The following is an 18,141-nucleotide window of genomic DNA, read 5'->3' on the forward strand; positions in this document are numbered from 1 at the left end:
CATTTACCTGCCTCTTCTGCTGCTGTTTCAATTTTTTGTGGAAGTCAGTCTCATCCTGACCTTTAGTAACAAGACTATCAATATTAAAAAAGCAGTACAGCATGATCTTGTGTTAGATACATTAGTAAGTCATATGAGGAGGAGGTCTTTCGTGACGGCACTGTTGTACAAAACATTCATGGCCTTCTTGGCACGTCAGTTCAGTGTAAAACCTTGAGCTTCTGATGATTTCAACCATCGTCATCATAAGGAGCAACTGACTGTTAAAATCACTGCAGTGGTGGCCTTATATAATCGAAAGGCGGCTTCTTATTGGTCGGTAGTTACATCATGCTGTTGCAGATGATTTCAACGTCTCTGTTGGTGGTGCCACTGCTCCCACCATAGTGTCAACATTGCTACAAATATATATGGATCTTCTCTGCATGGAGAGCTGGTATCCATACACTGTTAAGATTATATCCACCGTCACAGTTGCAATTTTCTTACACATTCTTTTTTCTGCAGCCTCTTTAATTAAAGAGGCCCACTGTCTTGGAGCCTGGAACAAAACTTTTGTTTTGTCAAACAGTATTTTATGTTTGTTTGTGAGGCTGTGCTCAGCAGCTGTGGATTTCTCCAACTCACGATTTTTAACCCATTCCACTCCAATGTCCGGTGCCACTCGACATCGCGAAATCTGTTTTCCGCTCCGATGTCGAGCCTCATTCGACACGACTTTTCGAAGCTCTCAGACGTATTTTGAGTCTACTGGGCATTATTGCTACAGTGTGCTGCCATCTAGGAGAACTAGTGTTAACTCGGTGTCAAACAGTAGCAGCTGTGTTAAGTCAAAGATTGTAATTATTACGTTCAAGTCCACGCGCTCAAAATGGCTAGTTCTTCACGTACAGTCCTTTCTGAGAAAGAGAGTTTAGATCTTATAGAGCAATCTCTAAGTGAAAACGAGAGTGAAAATATTTTGATTATGATAGTGATTCATTTCAAAACAGTTCGAGTGACAATGACGAAGAAAACAGTGACATTATGCATGTTTCTAGTGATTCAGCAGAGGATTCGTGGCGAATGTGGGGCGACACTGACACTGACTTCACGGATTTTCCTTTTGATGAATCAAAGTGTGGTTTTATAACAGAAAGTAGCTCTGTCCCATCATCGCCCGTCAGATTCTTTCAATTAATTTTTACAGATAACCTATTTCAACAAATAGCAGATGAAACAAATAGGTATTCTACATCAAAAATACATAAAGTGACACCACTTCCCTAACATTCTGTATGGTGGGACTGGAGAAATGTTACCATGGAAGTAATGAAACGCTTCCATGGTGTGCTACTGAATATGGCATTACAAAAGTGTAAGAACTTGCAGGACATTTTTTCAAGAGAATGGTTACAATCATCCAACTTCTTTCCAGACTGTTTTAGCTGCCAATGATTTATGCAAATTTTCTGGGCACTTCATGTTTCTAATCCGACGAGTGCTACACATGTCAACAGTCAGGTTCAGTCACGTCTGAGTAAAGTGACAAATGTACTGAATTACTTGTCTCGCATGTTTCTCGAAATTTTTCGACCATATCAGTATTTAACTGCTGATGAATCTACAGCATCATTCAAGGGTCATGTATTATTCAAAATTTACAATCCTCAAAAACCAACAAAATGGGGACTCAGAGTTTATGTAATTTTGGATTCATCAAATGGTTATATCTGCAGTTTGATACCCTATTTTGGCACTATAACAACTGAGTCATTGATTTGTCCACACTTGAATTTTTCTGAGAGAATAGTTCTTCAGGTGCTAGCTAATATCAGAAATGCTACAGGGCAATCAGGGTATCATTTGTACACTGACCGTTTTTATACAAGTGTTGCATTAGCTGATGAGCTGTTGAAACAGAACATGCATCTCACAGGAACGATTCAGGCCAATCGCAAAAACCTTCCAGCTGCAATCAAGAAATGAGCTGTGCGTCTAAGGAAGCACGAAATAAAAAAAACCTCCACAACAACAAAATGATGGTTCTGGCATGGCAAGATAAACAAACAGTTCTCATGCTTTCTACAAAAGCCAATAACTCAGTGTCACTTATAGAAAGGAGAAACAGAAAGGAAAGGGAAGAAATAAAGAAACCAAATGTGATTATTGATTATACTTCAAATATGGGTGGAGTTGATCGATCTGACCATTTTATTTCCAGTTATGGTTTTCTAATGAAAAGTCTCAAGTGGTAGCGAAAACTATACTTCTGGCTGTTGGAGGTAGGACTTGTAAACAGCTATTTACCATACAAGAACCACTGTGAGAAAAACAACTTGACAATACCGTCTCACAAAGCGTTCCGTAAGAGTGTTATAAGAGGATTAGTTGCCAAAGAAAGAACTCAAGGACAGAAACGAGGACGTCGTTCAACTTCTGACGACGAGGAATGCTTGAATGGAAAGTTGCACATTATCAACAAGCTTCCTGGGAACAAGCGTAAGGATTGTGCAGTGTGCTCAGACAGAAAAAAGAAAAGTGGCAGGCGTGAAACTGTGTATTACTGCGAAATATGCTCACGAAACCCAGCTCTCCATCCTGAAGAGTGTTTCAAAAAATACCACACAAAGGAAAGTTTTGTACTGTAAAAGCTTGCGTAAATATATGAATGAAAGCACATATTTTGTTTCAATGTATACCCCAATTGTTGGCCAGTGGCCACATTGTTTCCACAAAGAGATCCGCGCAAATCTCTGCGGTGCACTGCCGCCCAGGCGGCGGCGATTTAAATAAGAGTGTGCGGAGCCGCCCTGTGTCTGCCTTACATAGTGCAAAGCGTTAATATGCCATTGACGTTCTGCGCAGCAGTCAGAAATGGTGCGCATGTACTGACTGATGTAACTGATTCTGCTTTCACATGGGATGTTGTAAATTCCAGGAATCCTGAGACCAAGACTGTCGTCAACAGGGCGTAGCATCTGCTTTATCTTCTTAGGAGGTCAGAAAACAGATCTGATACCTCATTTTCTCAGGACTCTGCCTATTATGCATGATGTAGTGCCGCAGAAGGGAAGGAATGAAATTGGTGGCACATCAGATGAATGTTCAAAATTTGGTGAATGCTGATGCTGCCAGCGGAGATGTTGACACCATCTGCAACAGTATGATGCAGCTACTGACCAGTCAGAAGCCATCTTCGAGCTATATGAGACCACCATAACAGTGATTTTGATAGTTGGTTGCTCCTGACAATGACGCTGGTAGAAATCATCAAAAGCTCGACGTTTTACCCTGAACTGAGTGGCAAGGATTCTGACAATGTTTTATACAGCTGGTAAGTCACGTATGAATATCAAGAACAAAAATGGTTCTACTATCGAATCATAGGGTGCTCTATAATTTACTTTCTGGTATCTGCCAGGTAAGTATGATTTAAATCACATGTGAGCAGTTCTACGGACTCCATAGTAGCATCGTATTTTGATCAATGGTTTACAATCGAAAACACAGAGTGTCTTGGATAAATCTAAAAAGCCCCACAGATCACTATGATTATAGAATATAGAACAAGTTTTAGGAAATTATGTATAGCAATTTCGGTTGGCCAATTTTTTAATCAGGGTGTATACGATCCGGGGAAAAAAATGTTCAAATGTGTGTAAAATCTTATGGGACTTAACTGTTAAGGTCATCAGTCCCTAAGCTTACACACTACTTAACCTAAATCATCCTAAGTCAAACACACACACCCATGCCCGAGGGAAGACTCGAACCTTTGCCGGGACCAGCCACACAGGATCCGGGAGAAACCCGGTAATATTTTCATCCTGGAGAAAACTGGGAAAAGAAAAAAGAAAATAAAACTTAAGTTGCAAAGGAAATACAACAACAACACAGTCCTCATACAAGTGTCTGCCAACAGCTAAATGTGTCAAAGGCTTTAGAAAGGCTATATGCAATGCTTCATAACAACAAATTGCCTCCTACGAGCGTGACGTCACAACTGTTCACATTAGATTTGTTTGAGCAGTTGCGATTGAGCTCATGTGCATGCACAGTTGAGTCGCATATGAGTAGCACCTTTTCCAGCTTCTGGCTGCAGAAGTGTGACAGTATAAGTAATAGTGGCAAGCAGCCAGATACTATCCGCAAAAATTTTACTGGTGCGGCTAAGCTGCCAGATTCACGAATGCTCAACAGGCCCGGACCTAGGATGCGGGCACCAATAGGGATATCTGCCCCGGGTGGCAATTTCAGGGAGGAAAAAGACCTTGTTTCACAAAGCGCCTAGCATCCAGCGCATGTTGGTCTATCGATTATTCATACAATTTTGAAACGCATCCCTGTTGGTTTTTGAACAAATTCTAAGTTGATTTCTGAATGAATCGTAAGTTGATTTTTGAATACATGCATAGTATACGTGATGTCTCTGCCAGGGGAATCCCCGTCACATCTAGAAATAAACTTCCTGCAGACGAAAGGGGACAGGGCTGTACGAGCTGAGCGGAATGAAGCCGAACTGGTGAGTGCCAATCGCTGTTTATGTGGTTTGCTGGGTTTGAAAATGATCAGCATTGTTATAATTACTAGTGAAATCCATAGATTCAGACTACCGGAGTGGAAATAAATGACTAACAGGAATAACAGGTAACAAAGAATACGTATTACCATCTCCGTGTATCCAAGAAGATGAAATTTTGACAGAAAATGTATGACAGACCGCTACACTAGTAAGGGCGAGTTACACAGTGCCTGGCTAGCAGCTGCTAAAGTTCTATTCTGGGAGTAGCGCAGAAAATGGGTTGTACAAACACGTAATAAAGCCTAACCAGGGAATAAATGTGGGATAACTAAACCGGTGATTGTGGCAGGGTCAGTGAAGTTAACCAAGAGAATAAGTTTTGACACTGGCAGGAATAGTTACAGAAAGAGTGATGACAAGATTGTTTGTTAGAACAAGGAAGGAGAAGAAACAGGGACACACAAAATTACGGAAGAATGTGACGATTCCAAATTTATATAGAAATTTCGTACTACCACTTTGCTCGAGAGTATAAATGAAATGTGAAACTGTTTCCTAACATAAAACTTTTTGCTTGTAGTAGGGCCAATAGGCATTTGATATTGGCACTAAGTGAGTTACATTCTGTCGTGTTATAAAAATGGCCATTTGTGCCAAAACAGTCTCATTTATTTGGTGTAACAACTGCTGCAGTATTAGGCAGGCCTATTTCTCTTTATCTAGCAGACAAGGACAAAATATATGTAATCAGATCGAGAAACCACCCCAGTCTTGGGTGCTACTTGTATTAACAGCGTTCCTAGTATTAGCAACTACATTTCATTTTTTCTTTAGCAAAACGCTGACGAACTTCGATGAGGTGATAGATTCTTTCCCCGAAAGGAAAGCACGCCATGTAAAGCTGTACTAAGGTTAGAGAGAAAAAAATGCTAGGACTTAAGGATTGAAGAAATGTGTACTGTTTTGCTTGTCTTAACTGGTTTTATGTACCCTATATTTAATTTTATGTTACACAAAACAGTAAGTTATTATTTAATAGGCAGTAAAGACTGCAAATCTTCTGAAGAGTTCTTGTTCTGCCTGTTACAAATAATCCCATCCAGTATTAATTGCGAGATTTTTATTCTTTATTTTTTTAAGGAAAAAAAAGAGGGGCAGGATGTCAAACCAGCCCACTGGGAGCAGGAGAGGCACTACAGGACATTTTAATTTCCTCTGGCCTGAATATGGTTTGATGGCACCCATTACAAAATATTACACGTTTGAATTCCACAGACCGAAATACAGAGACGTGCAATGGAAGACAGCGGTGTGCAGAGGCATGGCACTGCACTTTGGCACACTTAACGACCAAATAATATGTCTTACGTTCCCTCGAACATATAAGTTTTATGTATCAGACTCTTCCGAAAGATGTGCGCTACAAAATGACAATCTTTTTGAAAAGTCTCCCCCGCGAGTTTCGTTTTCTAAAGTGCCGGGAAATTCTACAGTGGTGTATAAAACCACAACCTTGAAAGGATTTATAAGTTTTACAGTTCCGAAGAAAAGTATACTGTTACTTAACACAGAAAAAGTGTATTTTCATCTGGGAAAAAGTGTATTTTTAACAGGAAAATCCGGGATTGCTTTATCCTCGTCCACGTATACACCCTGTTAATCCATTTTATTCATTACAAATATTTCATTTTTGCTCAGGAAAGCACAGTCTTTCATACTTATCTCTTTCAATAATTTTTGAGGAACAAGATAACCTTGATAAAAGTCTGTAGCCTTTTCTTTCATCTAGGGAGCACCATTTTATATAATGGTTTTATTATTGGTAGCTTAAGTTCTATAGGGAAAGTACCTGTGCTGAAAGAAGCATTAATTGTATAGGGATCGGGATATTACGTACGGTAATATTGAACCCAACATTAAGTATTCACTCGTTTATAATGAATTAACCTTATTTTGTTCATGTTGGTTCAAACACATCCGCTCGAATAAAGAGTTCGGAGCACACTGAGATCAATAGTTTTCAAAGAAGTTTGTTCTCAAAGATGAAGCGGTCGACTCTTGCAGTCGATAACTGCCACAGAGCCCCCACCGGTAGTGTGGAGCACGGTAAGGATGATGAGAGGCGTGTGTGCACCCGGCCGGCTGATGACGCAGGTGCGCGTGACCGATCATGTCGTGGCAGGCGCTAGTGCGAGGCACGATCAGACCATTTCTCGATGTCTTGGTAGGCGCGACCAGCAGAGGGAAGGAGGCACGGAAGGCATCCACAGGTTGACCGTGCCATGCTGCTGATGGCACGGTGGAAGCAGAAGGCGGCGGCGTGTCGGTAGGGATAACATCGTCGTGCCGAGGATGTGCAGCACAGTGGGGTTTTGATCCGATCAAAGATGCGGAATGCTTCGAAGATGCGATGCGATGTATTGCCAAAGTATTTGCCGGCGAGCACCACGGTAAGTGCAACGTGTCCGGTTACAGTTTGTTGTTGGCCGTATGACATAAAGGAGCAAGCATGCTGTGGCTTAACAGGTTGCGTAAGAGATGCCAGATGAGCAACACTCACAGTAATGACGGAGATATAGAGGCGCTTGATGTCGCAGCTGGGGAGAAAACAGCAAGCTGCACATGACTGACCTTGGCAGCGGATGACTTTGGTGTAGACGGAAGCGTCGCCTCAGAGTCTGGGGACGGTGAGTGTGTTACAGCGGTAGATAACAGGATGTTCCAATCGGAGTTGACGGTGTTGGTGTTTTGATGTGCGAAACAGCCACGATCGAAGGTTGGGGACTGTGGCCGTGAGCCCTGTGCATGAGGCATGGTGATGGTGAGAGGTGGTGGAAGGCGGACGTGGTTGGCGAAACCATGGTCGGAGCAGGAAGCTGATGAGACGTAATGTGAACGTGAAGAAGTCGAATCGGCGGATGAACTACTGGTCTGTGGTGGAGAGGCGACACAGTTGAATGGAACTGGAGCTGTGTGTGTGCTGTTGCTGTCGGCGCTGCGGTCGAGTCATAAAGCTGCAAGCTGCAAGCTGCTCGCGCGAAACTGCCACACGGTCGTGTGTCGGAGCGGAAAGATGCTCACTTGTCAAAGCAGAAACGGCAGATGTGTTCGTCATACATTGTGGAGGTAGTGAAGAGGGCGGCAAAGCAAGCGGCACTGAAATGCAGCTGGTTGTGCTGGAATGCAGCTGGTTGTGCCGTGGTACAGAAACGAAGTGTCTGGAACTACCAAGGAAACGTAGCGGTGTAAATAAGTTGCTTGTATCACATCAGTAACGTAGAATTTCCACTTGAGGTGGCGTGATGATGACAGTTGTGACTTCTGGGGCATAGATCCATGTGGCGTGATCGTCAGGATATTAGTTGTAGCTAGTAGTATTGGCGAAGGATCGTCAGCAGTCGGAGGCGGAACAATGACAGGAGCATCTCGTTGCATGTCGTGCTCGGTCGGTGTCGGCTGCAGCATGTGTAACTGATCTTTGTACCAACAAGTTGTATGTCGCAATTGCTTACGTAGCTGTTGCAGTTGTTCAGGCAAAAATGTATGTCGTGAAGCAGTCTGCTCGTCAGCAGTCGGAGGCGGAACAATGACAGGAGCATCTTGTTGCATGTTGTGCTCGGTTGGTGTCAGCTGCAGCATGTGTAACTGATCTTGTACCAACAAGTTGTATGTCGCAATTTGCTCACATAGTTGTTGCAGTTGTTCAGGCGAAAATGTATGTCATGAAGCAGTCTGCTGTGTATCACTGAGTAAGATGGGGTCGAAATCAGAATCTGTCTTTATCAAAGGGTAACCTGGCGTACAAGATAAGGTCGGCGGCACAGTAGTGACCTAACAGTTCGAGTAGAAGAGATCGTGTGTGCGATCGCGAATGTGAAACTCAGTACTCAGCGGCAGCGGAGTGCTGTATGAAGCACTGATATGGCTGAAATCGTCTTCTGGGGTGGGTGAACAAGTTGTGGGCACGATCGAGTAGTGAACGGCCGGGCAGTAAGTGTGCATAGTGTCGGCGAGTTGTTGACAAGATGCGGGATCGTATGTCACGCAGCTGTTTTGTTTTGACTCGGTCGAGGTCAGTGAGCCAGCAGGTGGCGGCCGTGACGTCGATGTCGGTAGCGGTCGAGCAGAGTCGGTGCGGCTCGGGTGCTGCGTAGAGGGAGACGTGGCAATGTCCAGTGTTGCACTGAGAAACAGCCGGCTTTGTCATCGGTGTAATTGGTGCATTGTCGTTGATCGGTAGGATGTCGTTGATGAAATTGTTCCTGTGATGTTGGTGCCAGGTGCTGAATTAAAGCGGCTTTCGCTCTGGTGTACTTGTCGCTCAAATTGTCACAGATAATGTCTGTAATTATATAATGATAGTTTGTTTGTTGCAGTCCATTGTTTGGCATGATTGTCCGATGTTGAAGCACTGCACAAAGTTAATTCATTACACAAAAGTAAGTCAAAATTGTCTAAATTAATTGGCGAAGGAGCACTGCACTGTCCGGAAGTTAAATTACAGACACGTTGAGCGGGTTTCGACGGACGACATGTACACCTCGGTCGCATTGTCGATGTGTGAGAAGGTGACGAAAGTTACCAAAAAGCACGATTCACACAAGAGTCGGGAATTTACACACTAATTACACTTCCTGTACACTGCATCCAGATGCGGCGCGATGCGAAGTCGATGGACGTAGAAATCCGACAAAGGGTTGCTGCATTGTTTGTCCATGGCGATGTTCCAGTGCACATTTCTGGTGTCGTAAGCGGTGTTTGTGAGCATTGGGGTCTCCAGTATGGGGTGGATGTTCGGGTTGGTTACACCAAACACCACCAATTAAACAGTAGTTCGTTTATTCACCTAAACACATCAAAGGCTCACAAAGAACAGACATGATGGAACAGCCCAAAGACAATGCTCCGCATCCAAAGACGATGCTTGGAGTCTAGAGACAAACGTATATCGATGCTGGTGTTGACCTCATAAGCACCACAATTGTGTCTACAAGCAGAAAAACAATATATTTACTGTTACATCATCTGCAATGCAATGAGTGCCACAGAAAAATTTAGTGTTTTAGTTTGTGGAGTGTATTCTGTATGTCTTGCACTATTACAGGTTACAAAAACATAGTTTTAGGATTTACAGAGGTCTTATGATTAATCTTTGTATGACTTCAGGTCTTTATAAGGTTTGTACTAGTATAATGACAGTTGAATGTACTGGCAATATGTAAAGGGTCATTAATAGTTTTGTCCTCACATTTCATAACAATGTTGTTTCTTGTTTTGCTTCTGTCTATGTTTGTATTTTTACTTTCCAAATTGATTTCATTTTTTGTTACCTTTGGTTTTACTGGTGTAAAAACTTTTCTGTAGTAATGATTTTTTGTACAATTTCCTGTAATAGTTGACATTAATTTTCAAAATTGGATTTAGCCTAGATGATTTACTTAACATTCTAAGTCTCACTCCAGATTTTCTTATCCCTTGTGTTATCAATGTGTTAGTTCTACTTTTTACTTTTATTTCCTTGAGAGTAAATGCAATAACATAGTTATGTTTGTAGCAAGTTTAAAGTGACTCAAACTTCATATTTGTATTGTCATGTTTATCCAAATCCCAGTATATGTACACTCATGAGCCAAAACATTATGACCACCTGTTTAATAGCTTGTTTGGCCCTCGTTGGAACAAAATACATCACTGATTCTGCATATCAGGAATCTGAAAGATTATTGGTAAGTTTTTGGAGGTAAGTGGCACTAGACATCTACACACAGGTTACATAATTCATGTAAATATAGGGCCACTGATTTGCGTACGTGGTGATGATGCCCGATAGTGTCCCAGATGTGTCCATTGGATTTATATGTCAGGCAAATTTGGTTGCTGGGACATCAATGGGAGTTGACTATAATGCACCTCAAATGACTGTAGCATGGTTCTGGCCCCAAGACACGGACAGTCATGCAGCTGAAAGATGACAATGCCATCAGGGAAGACATCAAGCACAACGTGATGCAGGTGGTTTGTAGGTGTCAGTGTGTTTCCAATTACTACCATAGGTCCCATTCAAATTCAGGAGAATGTCTTCCCACCAGCCTGTGTCCACGGTGTGCTGCACGTTTTGAGCCTCCATTCACCTCAGTGATGGCATTTGTGTGTGTACCAAAACAGTGATTCACCCAAAGAGCTGACACACTCCCAATGATCAATCGACGGTTGAATCCTTATCGTCCTGTGCCCGCTACACTCATAATTGACAATGTCGTTGGGTCAGTATGTGAACACATAGGGTTGGTATGCTGCAGAACACCATGTTCAACAATGTACGATGGACGGTGTGTTCCGAAACAAGGTCATGTAATTTGCGTACATAACGGGTCGCTGATTTGCGTACATGGTGATGGCGCCCGATAACGACCATTATGGATTTACATCAGGCAAATTTAGTCACTGAGGCATCAATGTGAGATAACTATAATGCTCCTCAAACCATTGTAGTGCAGTTCTGGCTCTAAGACACGGACAATTATACTACTGAAAGATGTCATCAAAACTCGTAGAGCTCCTCGACCCCCTAGGCTGTGCAGATTACCTAAAGTCCACTAGGAAGGTATTCCATTGAGGCCAATTGTTAGCGCCACTGATTCTCCTACCTACAGGCTGGCAAAATATTTAACCAAGTTGATGACTCTGATAGAACTGTGAACATATGTGAACCTCTCAGATGTCATTGAGAAAATTAAAAGGATTAGAGTTGGCCCAAATAGTATTTTAGTCAGCCTGGATGTGGTCTCACCGTTTACGAAAGTTCCTGTGGAGGACACATTGAAACTGTTGACAGGGCATTTTCCTCTGGAAATGATAAAGTTTTTCCAACATGTCGTGATGACCATCTATTTCTTGTATGGCGGTAAATTTTCTGAAATAATGGAAGGAACAGCTATGGATTCTTCGTTGTTTAGAGCAATGGCCGAATTTTCATGGAACATTTTGAGGAATGTGCATTAAACTGAGCTCCCTATCATCCACCTTCATTTTATCGTCATGTTGGCGACACGTTTATGGTCTGGCCACACAGCACAGAAGCTCTTGAGCAATTCCAGGAACATATGAACAGCACACACACAAACATCCAGTTCACTGCCAAGACAGAGAAATAGGGCAAACTGCTGTTTTCAGATGTGCTGCTACAACGAAAGTTGAATAGACGTCTCGGCCACTCAGTGTACTGCAAGCTGATGCACACTGATTTGTATCTGAGCACCAAGGGTTTACACCATCCAGTACAGAAGAGAGCGGCTTTAAACACAACTGGTAGACAGAGCAAAAACCACTTCTGACTAAGACCATTACAATTCTGAAATCAATCATCTGAAGTGTGTGTACTGGAAGAAAGGCTACACCTCACGTAATATCATGTCATTTACCAAGAAAAGGAAATGTGAAAATGTTGAACATTCACATGATGAGCCACTGATTCACTTCTTTCTTTCTCCCAGGATTCCTGGAATTTACAACATTGGTCAGCCCATCCGCATCATTTCCAACCACTGTACAGAACATCAATGGCATTTTAAAAATCGTGAAAGATGACACACGACTTAAAGAAAATCTCATATAAGATGTGAAACAAATACTAACAAAGAGATAGAGGGGCTGGCCAGTACTTACCTCAGCTCAGTACAGCCGATAGATACACATAAAACAGAACTGAAAATTTACATTCCTAGCTTTCGGAACTTTGTTCCTTCATCAGGGAGGGGAGAGGGGAAAAAAGGGAAGAAGGGAAAGTGGATTCAGTTACTCACAACCCAGGTTATGAAGCAACAGGGAAAGGTAAACAGGGAGGGTAGCAAGGTTGGAGGCATGGTTGTCAGAGGGAAGCCAAAGATATTCTACTGTAAGTATTGTGCCAGCTTCAAACCAAAGAGGATGCATACAGAAGTAAAGAGGTATATAGTATAAAGATAAACACAACTATGTAGGATGAAAAGATGCGTGAATGGCTAAAGAGGAAAGGGAAAGAGGAGAAGACTGAAGAGTGAATGGGAGTGAGGTTGTTTAACGTAGGTTCAGTCCAGGGGGATGGCGGGATGAAAGGATGTGTTGGAGTGCAAGTTCCCATCTCCGCAGTTCAGAGGGACTGGTGTTGGGTGGGAGAAGCCAAATGGCACATACGGTGTAGCAGGTGCCTAGGTCCCTAGAATTATGCTGGAGGGCATGCTCCGCTACTGGGTATTGGGCATCTCCTAGGCGGACAGTTCGTCTGTGTCCATTCATGCGCTCAGCCAGTTTGGTTGTTGTCATGCCGATGTAAAAGGCTGTGCAGTGCAGGCATGTCAGTTGATAAATGACATGTGTAGTTTCACACGTAGCCCTGCCTTGAATTGTGTATGTTTTACCAGTAGCGGGGCTGGAGTAGGTGGTTGTGGGGGGATGCATGGGGCAGGTTTTGCAGCGGGGTCGGTTACAGGGGTAGGAGCCGCTGGGTAGAGAAGGTAGTCTGGGAATATTGTAGGGTTTAACAAGGATGTTACGGAGGTTAGGGGGGTGACGAAAGGCAACTCTGGGTGGTGTGGGGAGAATTTTGTCAAGGGATGATCTCATTTCAGGGGTTGACTTGAGAAAGTCATATCCCTGGCGGAGTAATTTGTTGATGTTTTCGAGGCCAGGATAATATTGGGTGACAAGGGGGATGCTTCTGTGTGGTCTGGGGGTAGGAACATTGTTGTTGGACGGGGAGGAATGTATTGCTCGGGAAATCTGTTTGTGGACAAGGTCTGCAGGATAGTTGCGGGAGAGGAAAGCACTGGTCAGGTTATTGGTGTAGTTGTTGAGGGATTCGTCACTGGAGCAGATACGTTTGCCACAAATACCTAGGCTGTAGGGAAGGGAGCGTTTGATGTGGAAAGGATGGCAGCTATCAAAGTGAAGGTACTGTTGTTTGTTTGTGGGTTTGATATGGACAGAGGTGTGGATGTGAGCTTCAACAAGATGAAGGTCAACATCCAGGAAGGTGGCTTGGGTTTTGGAGAAGGACCAGGTGAAATTCAGATTCGAAAAGGAGTTGAGGTTATGGAGGAAATTAAGGAGTGTTTCTTCACCATGAGTCCAGACCACAAAGCTGTCACACAATTTCTTTCCTTCTCGTCCTTCCCTCCGTGTTTTACTCCTTCTTATGATTACTATTTCAACTTTAGTTATTTAATTTCCCTACCCACCAGTTACCCACTATGTACCCTAATCCTATACCACATTATTTATATTCATTCCGGAAACATGCATTCACTGTAGCCAAACTGCAATCCCACATACTTTTCCTCCAGTCCTGCTTAACCTTTGGAATTACCCCTAAAGGGCTTACCTTAAAAGTTCCCATCTCCGGGTGCAATTCCTCCTTCCACCAGTCTCTCCTGCACTTCCAGAACCTTCAATCCTTAGCCCTTACCCAACTTGTCCTGAATCTCTACACTACTTCATGTAACCACCACTCCCAACAGCTCCTATCTCTCTTCAAAGTCCTCCACCTCTCAAACCCTTGCTTGGAGAACACACTGAGGAACATCATCCTAGAAGCCAGCTGCAAACTTGAGTTCCATGCCACACACCACCTGAAAAAACTATCCACAGTGCTAGTGCAACACCTAAGAAGTGGGGTCCCTCTCCCTATCCCTCACAAACACCAACCACAACAGAACCTTCAACAAACCCCCCTCATAGCCAACAAACCTAGCCTAGCCACCCTACTCAATCTCCCCATCCCAGCACATACCCCACACAGACCAAATCGCAACTATAACCACAGTCAAATGCCACATATCACCAGTCCCAATTCAGTCCTAAACCTCTCATCCAGATCCCTCTCTCCTCCAGAGACATCTGTTCTATCAAAAGGCTTAACCTTTAGCCCCACACCTAAATTCAACCACACTGCCCTGGTTAAAGATCTCCTCTCATTCACCCGGAACCTCAACTGGAAATATCACTTCACTACCCAAACACGGCCCCCAAGTACTAGACCCAGTGTTGAACCCTGTCTAGAACAGTTCCGACTGCCTTCTCAAAGGGATCCTCCTCCCCTCCCCCAAAACCATCCCTTGCAGACATTTCAGGAATTCCTCACATCCAGTGTTGCCTCCCAGTCCTTCTTGAAGAACATCCCGACAACCCCCAACATCACCCCAGCTGAATCCCGTGCCATTAGGGAGCTGAAAATAGACCGCTCTATTGTCATCCTCCCGGCGGATAAAGGCTCCACAACTGTCGTACTTGACCGTGTGGAGTATGTGGCAGAAGGACTACGTCAACTCTCTGACACCTCAACCTACAAAGCTGTTACCCAGGATCCCATTCCCTCCATCCAGACTGAGCTGCAAAAAATCCTAAAAATCCAAGGTCCCTCACAAGGCCTCACAACGGCTTCCATAGACTTACTCACTCCACCTGAGCCACGTACCCCTACCTTCTACCTATTACCCAAAATCCACAAAGAGAACCATCCTGGCCGTCCCATTGTAGCAGGCTTCAAATCCCCAACTGAACGTATCTCAGCTCTGGTAGACCAACACCTACAACCTATCACCCGCAGACTCCCATCCTACATCAAAGACACAAACCACTTCCTAGAACGCCTCAAATCCATTCCCATTCCCACTCCTCTCCCACCTGAAACCTTTCTTGTCACCATAGATGCTACATCCCTTTACACAAACATCCCACATACCCATGGTCTCTCTGCCCTTGAGCACTACCTCTCCCAACGCCCACCCGAAGATCTTCCAAAAACCTCGTTCCTTATCACACTTACCAACTTCATCCTCACCCATAATTACTTCACTTTTGAAGGCCAGACCTACAAACAAATCAGGGGAACGGCCATGGGAACCAGGATGGCTCCCTCCTATGCCAACCTCTTCATGGGCCGCATGGAGGAGGCTTTCCTGAAGACCCAACAGCTGCTTCCCCTGGCCTGGTATAGGTTTATAGATGACATCTTTGTGGTCTGGACTCATGGTGAAGAAACACTCCTTAATTTCCTCCATAACCTCAACTCCTTTTCGAATCTGAATTTCACCTGGTCCTTCTCCAAAACCCAAGCCACCTTCCTGGATGTTGACCTTCATCTTGTTGAAGCTCACATCCACACCTCTGTCCATATCAAACCCACAAACAAACAACAGTACCTTCACTTTGATAGCTGCCATCCTTTCCACATCAAACGCTCCCTTCCCTACAGCCTAGGTGTTTGTGGCAAACGTATCTGCTCCAGTGACGAATCCCTCAACAACTACACCAATAACCTGACCAGTGCTTTCCTCTCCCGCAACTATCCTGCAGACCTTGTCCACAAACAGATTTCCCGAGCAATACATTCCTCCCCGTCCAACAACAATGTTCCTACCCCCAGACCACACAGAAGCATCCCCCTTGTCACCCAATATTATCCTGGCCTCGAAAATATCAACAAATTACTCCGCCAGGGATATGACTTTCTCAAGTCAACCCCTGAAATGAGATCATCCCTTGACAAAATTCTCCCCACACCACCCAGAGTTGCCTTTCGTCACCCCCCTAACCTCCGTAACATCCTTGTTAAACCCTACAATATTCCCAGACTACCTTCTCTACCCAGCGGTTCCTACCCCTGTAACCGACCCCGCTGCAAAACCTGCCCCATGCATCCCCCCACAACCACCTACTCCAGCCCCGCTACTGGTAAAACATACACAATTCAAGGCAGGGCTACGTGTGAAACTACACATGTCATTTATCAACTGACATGCCTGCACTGCACAGCCTTTTACATCGGCATGACAACAACCAAACTGGCTGAGCGCATGAATGGACACAGACGAACTGTCCGCCTAGGAGATGCCCAATACCCAGTAGCGGAGCATGCCCTCCAGCATAATTCTAGGGACCTAGGCACCTGCTACACCGTATGTGCCATTTGGCTTCTCCCACCCAACACCAGTCCCTCTGAACTGCGGAGATGGGAACTTGCACTCCAACACATCCTTTCATCCCGCCATCCCCCTGGACTGAACCTACGTTAAACAACCTCACTCCCATTCACTCTTCAGTCTTCTCCTCTTTCCCTTTCCTCTTTAGCCATTCACGCATCTTTTCATCCTACATAGTTGTGTTTATCTTTATACTATATACCTCTTTACTTCTGTATGCATCCTCTTTGGTTTGAAGCTGGCACAATACTTACAGTAGAATATCTTTGGCTTCCCTCTGACAACCATGCCTCCATCCTTGCTACCCTCCCTGTTTACCTTTCCCTGTTGCTTCATAACCTGGGTTGTGAGTAACTGAATCCACTTTCCCTTCTTCCCTTTTTTCCCCTCTCTCCTCCCTGATGAAGGAACAAAGTTCCGAAAGCTAGGAATGTAAATTTTCAGTTCTGTTTTATGTGTATCTATCGGCTGTACTGAGATGAGGTAAGTACTGGCCAGCCCCTCTATCTCTTTGTTAGTATTTGTTACACGACTTAAAGAGTATGTTCTTGAACACCAGGAATAATAAACATTTGTATTTGCAGTTTCTGGAGCGAAAGAAGGCAGATGCAGAAGTGTTTCCTCTTCCAGTTTTGAGATTCTGGAACACATCACTCTCTACAGCCACATATGTGACACTGTATTTTGAAAAAATGATTGGATTCTTTCTTAGTGATGAATGTGGAGCTGTCTGTTGTTGGCATTTGGTATCGTGTGTCAGTAAGCTATTGTGTGACAAAGTGATTTGGTTTCTTGTGGTGGCCATGTTCAGTAAAGAATTTTGTATTGTATTGTATCTTTATTGATCCACTCATTCATTCATTGTACAGAGGTGTACAATATGATACAGGACAATTCAAACAGATGATACGAAAACACATACAGACACAACATTGTTTCTTATAGTGTAAAACACACTGAATATATACACTGATAAGCCAAAACATTATGACTGCTGCCCATCGCAATGTTGGCTGCCATCTGGTGCCATTACGGGCACATGACGTGGTAACAAAAGTATGTAAGCAGAGCAGACTTGGATGGTGGATCACCCTAGCAAATATGTGGGCTCCAAATGGGAAAACCCAGTGAGATAAGTGACTTTGACAAAGGGCAGATTATTATTATGCAGAACTTGTGAATGAATATCTCGAAAACAGTGAAGGTGGTCGAATGTTCACATGCTACTGTTCTAGACATCTACATAAAGAGGTAGAAGGACAGTGAAACTACCACCGAGCACTAAATGGTTGAACTTCCATGACTCTTCGCAGAATGTGGGGTTTGGAGGGTTGTCTGCTCTGTTAAGTAGGATAGATGGTGAACTGTGGCATCTCTGTCAAAAGAGCACAATGCTGGTGCACGCACAAGTGTTTTGTTGCACACTGTTCATTGTATATTGTTGAACATGGTGTTCTGCAGCAGACCACCCCTACATGCTCACATGTCGACCCAGTGACATTGTCATTTACCACTGCAGTGGGCATGGGACCATCAGGATTTGACCATCGATCAATAGATACATGTTGGCTCTTTGGGTGAATCTGGAGTTATGGTCTGGGTTGTAATTTCGCATAACAGCAGTAGCTATCCTATGCACTCTGAATGCAAATTTTGATATAAGTCTAGTGATTCAGCCTG

The sequence above is a fragment of the Schistocerca americana genome, chromosome 6 (genome assembly GCF_021461395.2).
Source record: "Schistocerca americana isolate TAMUIC-IGC-003095 chromosome 6, iqSchAmer2.1, whole genome shotgun sequence".
Classification (NCBI taxonomy): domain Eukaryota; kingdom Metazoa; phylum Arthropoda; class Insecta; order Orthoptera; family Acrididae; genus Schistocerca; species Schistocerca americana.